General features: G+C 43.5%; 1 protein-coding gene across 2 annotated transcripts in view; it reads right to left on the bottom strand.

Annotated features, from left to right (window-relative positions):
- Positions 1-10,282, bottom strand: part of LOC118504586 (inositol-trisphosphate 3-kinase A-like) — a 29,715-nt gene extending 19,433 nt beyond the window's left edge. Inside the window, exon 1 of one of the 2 annotated variants that reach the window (XM_036039241.1) lies at positions 10,157-10,282. The gene's annotated coding sequence lies outside the window, so the exon portion shown is untranslated. Of the gene's footprint in view, positions 1-10,124 lie in introns of both variants that reach the window. The other variant, XM_036039240.1, reaches the window with a different exon arrangement.
- Between the last annotated feature and the right edge of the window lie 4,318 nt (positions 10,283-14,600).

Raw genomic sequence — 14,600 nt, 5'->3', positions numbered from 1 at the left:
CATAACCACTGTTTAATTCGCATTGCCCATCCCATAAATGAATTAATTTATAAAGATGTTGTCAGTGACTCACTAAATCCATTAACAGGGGGTGTTACTGTGAAGCAGGTTCTGGGCGTCATGTCGGTAGAGGCATCACATATCTTTTACAGTCTGAAGATCTATGTTGCGTATGGTTTATTATACTCTTTCGATATCATAAAGAACCATAACTCTGATTTCTCTTCAGTTGTTGAAAAGAGAACCACAACAAGAACCATCCTTTCTAGCAGGTATTTATCAAAACCTTTCAAAATTATGCTTCCAATTGTTACTGTCCTCTTGCAGGTAGGAAAAACAAACGAACCCACTACACCCAAACCCATGCTCAACAATATGTTAACCTTTGGTACGAAACTTTCAGCACATACACACACACACACACTCACACACAATAAAAACAATTTTTCATCCAACAACAAACCTGTAAAGTCCCAACGCAGAAATGAAGCTTCCAAAGGATCATTGACTGCCGAAATTGAACACACCACCGATTTCATCGCTGGGTTCATCATCAATCGTTGTTTCACACGCCATACTAACCCCCTTGCCAATTTGCCGCCAATGGGATGGACGATGGCATTCTTTTGCAAGGTTTCCCTTTCCGCAATGCGTATTGCACCGCCACGCGGTGCTTTATCTTTCCTCCTTCCAAGCAGTCTTGCTTCCATTTCAACGGACTATTTGTTCCCCGTAAGGATTACCATTTGAATCGATCGGCTTCAGCTGCCTTTGAATGGATTTCTCGCAATGGTCGAAAGGAAAACAAGCCAACGGTCCGCACTGTTCAAACCATTCTTTGCGATACATGCAGAGAGGGCAAGAGAAAAATGCCATTGCCAATGCCCACTTTCATCCAGATGCTTGCCGGATTCGTGACACAGACTGATCGAGAGGGTTGAGGCGTTGGGTAACGAACTCGTCGCTCTGTGCGCGATCGACGAACCAAAAGCCGGGGGTGGAATGAACGTACGAGCCAAGCATGGGAGACAGTGCGCGCGCAAAATTAATAACATGAGACTTCAGGCCTGAACGCAGGGCTTGCAAAGCGTATCCGTCTACAATATGCGTTTCGAAGGAGAGCTTCATCCCGGTTATGGAGCACCTCGGATTCCTCAGAGGTGTGGCGTCAATCTCTTTTCTTTGCGGGCAACAGCATGGGTGACAGCATAATCGATCGCTGCGCCAATCCCCCGTAACCGTGCAGGCACCAATTCCGCAGCACCATTTTGGTCGTTTGCTGAAGTCTTTGAATTAATTTATCACTTAACAGCTGATTCATCCATCCGATTACCAGTGCTGGGCTGGGAATGAGATTGGAATGGTTGGTTGAGATTCAGTCATTTCGTGGTAGTAGAAGCCCTTATCTACTCTAGCCACAGTACCAGCCGATGACATTTTCATCGTACGTCGTGGAGCATTGGGGTAAGTGTATCTGTCTGTCGTGCTTAATGCTATGCGTGGTGCGATCACGGACCGGCCGGTGGATATTGCTGCAAACAGCTGCACTTCATTATAACTACGCTGAATAATTCATCACCTAATCGATTACGGTGTGAGGCTGTGATTGAGCAACAAGTTGCTTCACCGACACCGGGCTATCGCAAAGAAGATAAATACCCTTCAAGTCATCACCGTTCACCGACCGACCGTCTTCCTGGTGCGTGGTGTTGGATCGATAACTTAAGTATCGTAGGGTTCTAGAGTATCGTCACTTTACCATCTTTACCTCTTTATTGCTTCAGTTCAATGCACAGAGCTATAGAATTCTGCCCACCACCAGATTTCCACAAAACCTGATAGCAGAACCACAAATGTGTCCTCAACACGCTGTTAACTAGTCTTCGAAGATATATTGTCACAGCGCAGGCATCCAGACAGCAATAAGGACAGTAGGCGTGACGTATCCATCACTAATTGGCAATATAATTCAACACAATCACCCATGTACGCTCATCCGTTCGTACAAAAATCCGAAATATCCGGATACCGCCCATCAGCACGCAGCTGCGACAACAAGCTCACGACTGCACCGAGCCGAACAAATGCAATAAACATTCGCATTGCAAACAACGATTTGCCCCCAATTTGTTCGAACTCACAGCACGGGATGCACCCCGGCGGCAGGGCTTCGATCCGATCGTACGCGGATCACGCGGTTCGACCGGTCGGTCGTATTTTAAATTAACTCGTTTATTTAAACTTAATTGACTGATGTAATTTACGACCTCGCGCTCACGCGACGATCGTCGTCGAGAAAGTTGCTCCCCAAAAGTGCAAGCCCACTGCAACTGAGTGTTGAAGATCACGCTCCCGTCGCGCTTCGCTGAAAGCGCTGAACCACTTCGATGCTGCATCCGAAAAGGGTCCAAGGACATGGCTAGCCTTCCGCCGTCCGTACACTGCACTGGCCCAACGAAACGGGGTAGGCAAAAGGGCTCCGAAGGTTACACGAGCTGGTCTGTACGGCTGGGACGACGGCAATCGTAGAATCTGTACCGTGTACCAAAAATTACGCTCACTTATGACAAAATCACTATCAGATGTAATCCATTTCATGTAGTTCGTTCACTGGCTGATGTCCTTTCCGGGCAAGTTTGTTTTTTTAGCATGCTTAAAATGCTTGCCAATGCCTCGCCGATACCACGCTTTGGTTTTATTTTTCACGTAAATAGTCGATACAGATTCGCAGATAGTGGCAAAGTACTGCATAACATATGATGCTTTTTTGAGATTTATTGTCTTGAAAATGAAGCTTTTAATGTGCTTATGGTGTTTTAAAAAGAGTTTAATTGAATCATTTTCGTTTGCGTTCGAAACAAAACCTGTAGCCTTCAGCACTTTAGAGTCTATAAAGACTAAATCTTGTCAGACTTTTTGGGGGGCTACTGGAACTGAATGACTTGATTATTGCAGTGTACTTCAACTTACGCAAATAAACACACAGCACACTACCATAGCATAACAGGGTCACCGTATACTTTAGGCATAAAACAACGCATAACACGAACATCAGTTCTCAATTTTATGACAAATTTATTCCTAAAAACTGCATAATAACAAACCCAACAACAGCGAACCCATTGACCATGCCAAGCGCACAGGAATCATGTTCCAGCAACACATAACCATGACGTTCGAATATATATCAAAATTATGAACATTTTGTGCATTCCCATCATAATTTACGGCCTTCATTATGCATTCCGGCGAAATGTGATCGGCACATCGGAACGATCGATACCTGAAGGATGAAGGGCCAAATATGGATCGGTGGTCATAAAATAAAGAAGAGCTCATGCTCACCGCATAACATGGTCGCGAAGAATTATCACCCGCCGTTTGCACGGCTTGTTCGTGAGTGAGTGTCGTTTTGCGGCTTCCAGAATAATTTTGCACCCAAAGAAAAAATATTCGCTAATAAATTACAAACCCGTGCAGCCGATTCTCGGAATGATTTTGCGCCGGCTAAGAACGCATCAAAATTAAGTCGACCCATCAATCATGGTCCAACCCTCACCAACACAGTACACGCAACTCGGTGCCCACTTTCCCGGACGTATGCACTAAAATTTTTGTGCACTTTTTTTCCCGTGGATACTGTGGCTACGGTGCGTATGTTCATTATTATACGGCAGACTCTTAAAGGAACCGTAATGCAGGCTCGGAGACGGTGGCGATACTAAAAACATAACCAACCGGAATCGGTACAAAAAACAGGATCACGTCCCTTTGGCCCACTTATGGTGAGCCAACAGTAAACATGCCCGGTTCGGAATATTGTTATAAGCCTGGGGAATCGACTGTAGCTGACGTCCTGTCGTGACCTACTCGCAAACTCGGAACTTCAGACATCAACAACCGCAGCGGGCACGGCACAGAAAGTGAATGGAGCCGTCAAGCCGATCGGTTGCAAACCGCAGAGAAAATCACTGTTGACAGCTGCAAAATGTCAAATTCATCAAAAACCCATTAATCAACGCTGTCCATCGATCGGGGTACATGGTCGAACACGATAGCCCGGGTTTCGGCTGCAGTTGGGCAGATTCCCGTACAGTACCGTACTGACCGATCAAACCGATGCACCGCACACGCAAGCCTTGCACTATTCCTGGATGCAATGCTGGAACGAATCAATGCTGACAGCTACTTGGGGGGTTTGAGAGACTTTCAAAAGACTCGACTCTCGACAGCCCGCCACATCCGTACACCGGTCGCAATTTGTTCGACAGATTATTTTAGTATCGGGAATTATTCAAACAAACCATATAGTATAAAGATATCAAAACTATATGTTCTGACCTTCCTGTCTACCTCAGTATGGCAACCGTACAGTATCGGGTTGTAGTAACAAAACGACAATCATAATAATGTTGTCAGTTCCCTCGCATCGCTCCACTGTACAATGTATGTAGCGGTGCGTAATTTCCACCATTATAATAATAATAATGCATTGTACACACTGACAACGATGTAATAACCCTTATTTATGATACTTATTCCTGCACAAAAGCCCATTCCTGGTGCGGCCCTACCCTGTGGCGATGGATCACTTTGCATGTAAATACCATAAAATACATCGGCAACATCCAAACTATCGCTCAAACGGCTTAATTGAATACGCCGATCGCCAGCAAAAAATAAATAAAACACAAGCGAAAAAAAAACAAAACTGCCAACCCCCTCCCCGAAACAAACCGTTCATTGTCGTTTATTGATCGTGCTCGGTGCGAAGGAGATATTGGATTTGTTTTGCCATTTCGGTGTGAATTGATCGCATATAAATCAATAAACATTCCGCCCAAATGATGGGCTCGTAAATGAATTAATTTCCGATCGTTTATCAGGCCCGATAAAACTGTTACAGTTGCGGCCAGCCGTTCGATCGATTGCAAGCGGGTGAAAATAAAACACCAAACGGTCCATTTAACGTTGATCGATTGGTTTTTCGTAGGGTAAAATCTCGGCACTGAAGGAGCAGCTCTTCCATTCAGCAGCAGCAGCAGCAACTAAAATACGGTCACATAAAGTCTTCCAAACAGCGCAGCGGGTTGTTTTTTTGGGGCCTACGCACATTGGAATACATTCATCAAATGAGTTGCCATATTTTGTTCCGTTTCATCGAGTACGGCGCTCACTGATGTATCTTTTAAGGGGGACAAAATGCAACCAACTCCACCCAAAAAACTTACTGGTTCGAAACCACACAGAAAACTGTATCGGCACGAGTACCGAAGTAATGTACGGCATTAAATGTAAATCGACGGACCGGCGGAGCACTCGGCAAACCGAAGCCGAAAAACAAAAAAACAAGCACAATACAGACATTTTGCGCTCAATTTGGTAGTTTTCTGATGGCTGGTGAGGCCTACGGACGAACGCCAGCCCGAGACGGAGAGATAGTATCGCGCACAGTTTTGCTTAACTGCAATTGCAGCTGTTTTTACGAAGATGGATGAATTCTTGCCGTTAAACTGACTCGCGGTTCGCAGTTGAAATTGTGTTTTTTTTATTTGTTTTTCCTGGCTGGTTTTGTGAGCAGACCGATTGGGAAGCGATCCGTACATATTTTACGAGTGTTGCTTTGCTCATAAATTTGGTAAACTTCCTAATTGACCAATAAAAGCAACCATTCGGCGTGGAGTGGCAACCAGTATCAGAGTTGCAAACATACAAAAACCAACCCAACGTTCACTGGCTCCACAATTCTAATGGGTTCAAATCAGCTACAAAAAACTGGCTGCCCAATTCTTGAGCCTTCCGAAAACAACAACCACAGCGCAACCCCAATATCTACCTCATCACGATGACCAAATTAGGATGAAATAAGTGCACAAAACAACCGTGGCGCAGCTCAAGCAGTTGAGGTGAAGCCACGCGAGGCCTTGCTTATTGCGTTGGGCCCAAAATTGGTGCGAAAAGGACTCAGCTGCAGCAATGTTGGCGACATTTGGTCCGTTTTGGACTAGAAACAGACCAAACAACAACAACAAAAAGAAGAACAAAACCGGGAAGTACGAACACAACCGAAGACCTGGCCCGTGGAGCTGGCCCTCTCGCCGTTCACGATGGTGACCAAAATGGTAATTAGTGACTCGCCGGCCGAGAAGCTTTAAACGTAGCGTATAAATAAAAGCACACCTCACGGACCGGTGTGTGCCGTTGTTTTATCGCCAATTTATCGTTTAGCGCACGTGACAAACGTAAGCATCGCGCGAGGCGCTAGGATAGTAAACCATCGCCCTTCGCTTGGTGGCAGTTGATGGGCCGGAATGGTTGACGGATTTAATTGATACCGTCAAAAGTGCCAAAAATCCATTTCAACTTCTTTTCAGAGCTGTCTCCGTAACGTAAGGGGACAGCACCAATCTGATGACTACTAGCGAGACACGGCTGGGGAGTGTTTATCAGGGAGGGAGTGTATTTTACCTTAAAGGTGTGAGCAATTATTCGCCAAATTATAGACCGTCCCATTGAAGGCGAACATCTACGCCGTCACTATCCCTTGGTCGTCAGCTAGTCATCGGAGGTCTCTCGCTCACTCTCTCTCTCTCTCCTGCCAACCATCTTGAGCGTACACGTAAGGGATTGGCACTGAATCCCACGACCAGGCCAATGATTGTCCCGATATGGGCATTCCAGAAATTAAGCCTAAATCAATGTCCATCCATTAGTCGGATCTGCCGCTGGCATCTATCTTGCCTGAGAATTAGTGTGTCAGCGAACCTCGCCGGCAACGGTGACCACAGTTTCAGGGCTTTTACCTGTCACTTTGGTGTCCTTTGACGCCGCGGCTTTCATGCAACTGCAAGCAAGGGGTACTACGCGGATATGAAGACATTTTAAGGTGATCATGAAGATAGTTTTTGTGGTCTTTTGCGCAATACTTTTAAATGTCGTTCCTAACGATTCTACCAATCGCTGTACCTATCCGCTTACTACACAAATTTTCTACTAATTCGCCAAACCACTAGCGACTCTCAAAGGCTTCATTTTGCACCGCGCTCCTTCATTTGCATCCACCGAATTCCGTCCCGACTTCAAATTGCCCACAATCAATCATGCTCACTCTCACGCCTTTCGGATTTGAAGCAAATGCGTCGGTCCGAAACTTCGAATGTGCGGGATCGGCGGGAGAAACCGTGCCACATTAAGGGCTCGAGAGGTGTAATGATCAGCACCTCTTCCTATTCTCCACCGTCTTCCCATAGTGACCTATCATCATCATTCGCCAAACCGTATCATGCTGCCGTGAGTGAACGGTCTGGAAGCTGTTTCTTTATAGTTGTTGTTGCGTCTCTTCCACTCTTACGTTTTTTTTTTTTTTTGGGCTGCACGCAGGAATTGGGCACAAGCAGGGCAAACCGTGCAACGGTGTAACGATACACATCGTGCGTACAATCTCCCAATTCGTCGTGATCCGCAGGACGCCCTTGGTTGTATCGACATCTCACGACACCACCACTACAGCGGCCACTCTTCGGCGACGAACCTCGGCTTCGCCATGGTTCGTTATGCGCAGGATTTATGAGTAGCACTGATCACGCGCCATTACACTGTTTCCACGCCACACTTTACTACTTTTGGGGCGCTCAACAATGGTTGCTTCCCCTTGCACAACGCCCCGAATGCTACAGTTCCTGCGCCTATAGGTACAGGCGCGTTTCATCGTGTGCAACATCACCCGAGTACGTGTGTCGTAAGGTACGAAAAATCATGCTGAGTCTAAGCGCGACCCTAGCCGAGCTGCGATGTGGTACCTGTGTGTGCCAAACACTAGACTGAAGCCGTAGCTGCTCCGGCAGGGGTTTCGACAGGTCTACCACGAACCTACGTCACATCTAGTTAGATCCGGCGGTATGCAAACGATCTTTACCTACCAACAAACCAAACTTCAAACAGACAGATGTAACCATTGATTGAAAGCTGAAAAAGGGGGTTAAAATTATTCCGGAGTAGGAAGCCGAGTTCGAGACGTGTTGTCTGTGTGTTTTTCCGTTCCCCTCCCATTCTTAGCACTACATTATCAAGCAACGATCAACATCGACAGTGTTACAGATGCTTAACGATACTTGGGGGCCCTTTTGTCCTTCGGCGAACGGCTCGGTTCAAATTTCAAAGGTTACAGATGGTTAACCAAGAAACGTGTCGAAGTGCTTTGAGGAAGTAGATAAATATCTAGTTTAAAAAAACTAGAACCATAAGGAATTAAATTTGGATTTTTGGGGAAAAAACAATAAATGGTAGTTATGGGACTATTTGCAAGGACATACGAATAAGTATTTAACATCCAATATTAACAAGTAAAGTAGCTACATCTTCATCTTCTACATCTAAAGCTCTTGAACTATCATTTATGATTTTCTTAATTCAATAACCTCCCTAACCGGATATTCAGTCCTAACGATTCTTCTAGTATGTTACCTAACATAATAGTTCTTAAGTCAGCCTGAAGCATAATTCATCCTCATCCTTAGTCATAAGCGTACCATTAACTACAACACCGTTTTCTATTATTCGTAGACACAAGTGACGCAAACAAACCATTGTTTGTTTACATCTTTGTTATGATAACGTAGCTTGTCAACACAAGTACATTATGTAAAACCAAACATACCGACCAAACCGAGACTTCTGAATCGTATGTCTGTGTGGCTTTTTTACCAAAGGGTTGCCTCTTTTGTAAGGCAGTTACTTGGGACAGCATTGCTTGTAACGCGTTACATATTTATGAAGCGTTATGAACTATTCAAACAAATTTAACGGTCAATAAACATAAAAAATATTGAAGCAATATTTTTTCGTTTGTCACGAACAAGTTGAATACACAATGGAATTGTATTGCCTTGTAACTATAAACAATATCACGTACGTATACCCTTCTCTTTGCAAAAGTGATTCTTAAGGTGAGTTCTTAAGTAGAATAGCATATCATCAGCTTGTGACATGTGAGTGGTAAACACTTCATTATGTGCCAGTTCCCACGACACTGCCAACACCAGCCACAATCATTTGTTTAACAAAAAGCGTACGTCACCGTGAAAGGCAGGAGTGTTGTACAAATAGACTGCACCGTCGCGCTCGTTTTTCTCTCTCTTCTGAGCACCACTAATGCATCGCATCTGGCATGTCAACAATTTGTAGCATTCGATACGTTCGACCGTTTTAGGAATTGCTGGCCATCGACCACCACCACCGTAGCTCGATACTTCAACTTCGCGCCCAGGCATCGCGCTGCGTACTGCATTCTTGGCCCTCCGTTGGCACTTTGGCGAAGCGCCAAACGCCAAACACATCCACCATATGCAGCACCACTACAAACGCGCACCACAGAGAAACGCGCACACCTGGATCAAAATCAATCAAAGGCAAAAACTGGTTGATATATTTCATAAATGTAAATTGATTATTACGATCGCACACGATCGACAGGTTCGAAATAAAGACGCTAACGAATGCAGAGGGCAACCATTACAAAAAAACGCAACGGGTGCGTACGGGTTGGCGGGTTGCCGGGTTCCACGCAAGGGGTTTTTTCTTATCCCCCAACACACACTCTCTCTCTCTCTATCTCATCTTTGTCCCGCGTATCTGCGTATCTGTCGCTCCTTACGATTGCAAGCGTCCCGGGGGCCAGACCCTTGGATTGGCGGCTTATGCCCAGGCGCACGGTCACCGAAGCACAATCAGCGATCGAGGACCTGCCGGGCGTTGCGCCTGAAGCTGGAGAAAGCCCCACAAAGCCGATCGGTCGGTGCACATGCACGGTTGTCCGCTAATCACTAAATCTATTTCAATTTGTCCACCGTTACGTCAGGGCACACGGCAGCAACGTTGATTTGGCGAGCGGAGAATTATGGCGGTCGATCGTCACTACTACTTTGTTTTCAATCTTATTCATGCGTACTGACAGAAAACACTACTGAACAACAATATGACGCATCACAAACTCATTTGGTCACAGTCACACAACAACGACGACGATCATGTCACTTTTGTTCTACGCAAGTAATGCCCACTCTAGAAGGCCATTAACATCGACAGCATCGAAAAAAATACATCATCACACACACACACACACAGACCTAATATCAGAAGTTGTTGTTCCATTACCGACCACCGAAACACCAAATCGATCACGGTTTAACCGATCAGTAACGTAACGCGAGGACACGGCACCACGAAACACGTCTTGAAGCTCGGCCGACGAATTCGTGACTATTCAACCACCAACTTTGTCCACAGCATCCCGGACGATCAGTGCGCGACGAGGGTTTGCTCTCAGCTCGTACGCTCCGGTATGATTATACTCCGTATCTACTACTCTCGTAGATATGCCGCACGTACAGGATCCTGTAGATTGATATTGAGCGCTCGCTATATTGCAAAAGCTCTCTTCCTTCTCTCGTGCTCTGTAATACAACGTCTGTATCTCTATGCTCCGAGCCATGTGCGAGATGTGTAAGATGCTGTTGGCAAGTTTGCGGTGGTCGAAGTGTTTTGTCTCGAAATCTGATTAACATTGTATTGTCATTGTTGTCAGCTCTAGTGTTAATGATCAATATTTGCACATAAAAAAACAACGTAATGTGTGTAGAATATGTGTACTGGTACAATTTATTTTCCTTAAAATCGCTCAGTTACGTCGAACCCTCATGTGACAACCGGACACAGTATGGCATATAATGTAATATGATCGTGTAGAAAAATTAGATATTATCCAGTTTGGTCCATCAATGACGCCTAAAGTGCAAAATCATCATGCCGAGTATCTCAAAGGAACCACAACGACCGTGTAATTTGGTCGGCCTAATTTGATTAATCAATCTTATTAATGTACACCGTCAGCTATGGAAGTTCCATTAGCGAAAGATTAATCGTCTCGCTGGATTATTTTACCTGTGATATACATGTCGTACAGTAACACCACCGGGCCGCAATCGCACCCCATTTCTTACCAGCAAAAAAGTGCTTTCATTTAACAAATTTTGATCCTGAACTTTGTACGTTTCTTATACACCAACATGAGCTTGTCCTGCTACTCTTGTTATTGCTTCAATTCCGTCCTACCGCTTGGTTTTGTTTCCGATAAATGAATGACATCGGATAGAGAAGATAAACACAATAGGAAAAAGAGAAATTTCAAGTATTTGTGAGAATACCAATCGCACATATCCCTCGGCCAAACTGGACCAAGATTCATTTATCATTTTCATGTCACGGTTCTGTTTCGAGCCAAACAAATGAACAGTGACCGCTTTACAGTCAATCATTGTGCCTATTTGTTTATTTAGACGAGGACAGAGGCGTATGCTGGCTACCAGTCGGGAGGATTTTTGTCAAACTGCTTCGGGAAATTTAGTTTCTGTTTTTTACATAAGTCGGGTTTTTAGCACATTTTTTTTCAATTTTAATCAAAAGATACGTGTTGAAAAAAATGAAAGTAAACCAATTTTTTTTTATTTTTATGTTTTCAATTTTTAATAACCTTTGCACGTTTCGAAACGGTCGTCATCGCATGTCAAGGGTGGGTAATGTTTGCTGGAGAATCGATCTCCCTCAATATACATTGCTATAGTCTCGTTTACTTACGGTTACGCACATGTCTCAAAAATGAATAAATGGTTCATGCCAATCGTTCATGATTCAGCTTTCCGTCAGGCAACAAAAGACTTCAACGAACAAAAGGCGTAGTTCAAACCACGAACCCCTTCTATTGTAATGTACCAGCATTTTTTGTTGTTGCTCTGCCCGTTTCATTCATACTAACCTGAAGGAAGAAAAGAAAAGAAAATATTTACTTTTTATTAGCTATCATAATTGAACTTTATATTATTGGACGAAAGTGACTCCTATATAATATGAGTTTTTGATTGCTCCTTAAAATTTAATTATTTTCCACGTAAGCTTAGTTTAATTATTATTTTCATATTATTTATTTCATGTGAAAGTTATTATAGTATGATTCATATTTGTTGTTTGTAACGGTCTTATATAAAATTATTACATTTATGCTGTATGGAAAATTTGTTCACACTTCATTATCCATGAAGATGTGAATTTGTGAATATAGGAAAAACCTCTCATTTATTTTTATAAAAGGTCATGAAAGAGCAATCTTCCAACTTAGACTATTAACTATTGATAAATATTCAACTTCAAGCGAGTTTAGATGATAAAATCAACCATTACCGCGTGCGCCGAGCTTTTTACTCCTGAAAGTATGCAAGCCGCAATACAAAGCTTTTTCAAACTTACAGGGACCGACGAAAAAAAGAACACAGTTTTCGCGTAAAAATCGAATGGAACATTGCACTCTTAGCCCAAACAAGTTTTAATAATATTCTGCAAGAAAATAATTAAGAAAGATTTTAAATTTCTATATCTCATCTCACATTATACAAATCATCTATGTACAACTGCCCGACGATCTACATCCGTCTTGCACTACACTATTAAACAATATTTACATATTCTTCTCTCTCTTTCTCTCTTTCTTTCTCTCTCTCTTCTTGGCCTAAGGACCTCTTAGATCATGAAAACCGGTGCCGTTGTCGCTGCCTCTACCACCAGGACCGCCTTTAGCTAATTGGATACTTTACACATTCTACAGCTTAAACTTCTCATTATACGAAGAACATTTTCTTCTCCGAACCGTCGCACAATATCAGCTTCATAAGCTAAACTGCGTATGCAGTCGCATTTTGGCATTTTAGATATTCTTTTTTAAACAATCCCTTGACCAATTAACTATTTAAACAAAACCTGTATCGTTAAGCGCTAAAGACAAGCTTAATTTGTGTGAATACCCTTTAAAAAAAGTCTTTTCTACGAATGGAAAGATACGATCACTGAGGAAACGCCAAATTGACGTCAGCACTCAATAGCATGGCGATGAAATAAGTTTCCGTTTAGTTCAATCTAATTTTATAATCCTTTGCCAATTCTGCACCGGTTAGTTTGTTTTGCGTCATTGCCAATTTGCTTTCTCCTCAAGACACGTCTCGCTCAATCCTTTTCCTTTTCTTACTCTTTGGCAACCTGTTTAGTTTTAGGTTTTATTTTGAGGTTAACTAACTTTATTTTTCTATTTACAGAAATCCATTGCGTAATTTAATTTACTTTTTTATACCTAGCCTGCGCTTTATACATTTGTAAGTCGGAATTTAAGTCTAATGAATCATTAGTAATTAAGGGATATTAAAAAAATTATAAACATTATTCACAATAAAAAATGCCTTCTCGTTTGATCTTGTCAATCCGTTTCAAACCAGTAAATATACCGAAGATGAATACACAAATTTACTCCGAACACATGAACCATCCCGTTTACTGCCTTTGTTATTTATCGTTATTTACTACCGATCCCAAACCGAAGTATATTTGGCATTGCTTAATATACCATAATCTTACAACACAAGCATACACACGAACAAATGCTAGAGCAGATAACAACATAAATGGTGATACAACCCAGGCACCGTATCAACTGATAACGGTTTGTGGTAAATCATGGCAGAAATGAAAAGAAAACCATGCAAAGATCAGTCAGTCTTGGCTACGAGAGTATTTTTCGATACGTGCTAGCCCCTCCAATAAATGCGCTTATGCGTTGACTGTGGCTGTGACTTTATCGCTTGAGAAACAATGTCAGTATCCCACGGTTGCCACATACGACAATCTCCACGAAAACCATGCCAACTGTCTCTATTTTTAACGCGATAACAACCTGTTTGCAAACATACACCCCGCTCAGTGATTCTCCACGGCTTAGGTTTGGTTAACGTTTCCGCAGGTGTTGACTTGAGTTTGTACGATTTTGGCAAACCAAACAGAATTTGTAACTTTATTCACACACTGTCAAATGTGTCAAACTGCTTAATCATGCTCAGTAACTGCTACTGTGTCCGGCTTTTTGGAATGCTTTAACCTCCTACGTTCCGTTCTACGCAGATGCCATCACATACCCATAGCTCACCAATGTTAATACCGTCGGCTGATAGCTTTAAGTTCTACTGCCTATTTAAAGTGGCCGTGCCCACATTACAGCGCCGTCCCGTCAACGCCGTTACACTACTAGCGGCGATGCTGGTAGGTTTTTTTTTTGCACTGCTCTCGCTCATCGACCATTAAGTTGTTACGGTGCGATAAAAGCCATAAGGCCTCCTGCCCGCCGGCCATCTACCTTGCGTCTGGTTATACAGCCCCAATCAAATGCCACTTGATGGGCCAAATTCGAAACTGCTGTGCAGCTCCGATTGCTGCGCAGCATGGTCCAGAGTACCCCAACCATTGACGTCATTCCAATGACCGCCGGGCGCGAGGATATGATTTTATGAGCGTGCCGGTTTGATGGTAGCAGGGTATAGGCACGGCGTACGTCTCAAGAAGTAAATCGTTGGTTCGCGAATCACCATCGTGTAGCGGGCAACGCAAACTAAAGCTCAACTCAATGTTCTCACTTTCATTGCAACAATTAGCAATGTAATGCATCCACCACCGTGCCTTCTGATTGGACAATCCCTGAAACACGAGCTTGGCAAAGAATGTTGAGGAGTAAG

The sequence above is a fragment of the Anopheles stephensi genome, chromosome 2 (assembly GCF_013141755.1).
Source record: "Anopheles stephensi strain Indian chromosome 2, UCI_ANSTEP_V1.0, whole genome shotgun sequence".
NCBI lineage: Eukaryota > Metazoa > Arthropoda > Insecta > Diptera > Culicidae > Anopheles > Anopheles stephensi.
This window is presented reverse-complemented; position numbering and strand designations above follow the sequence as displayed.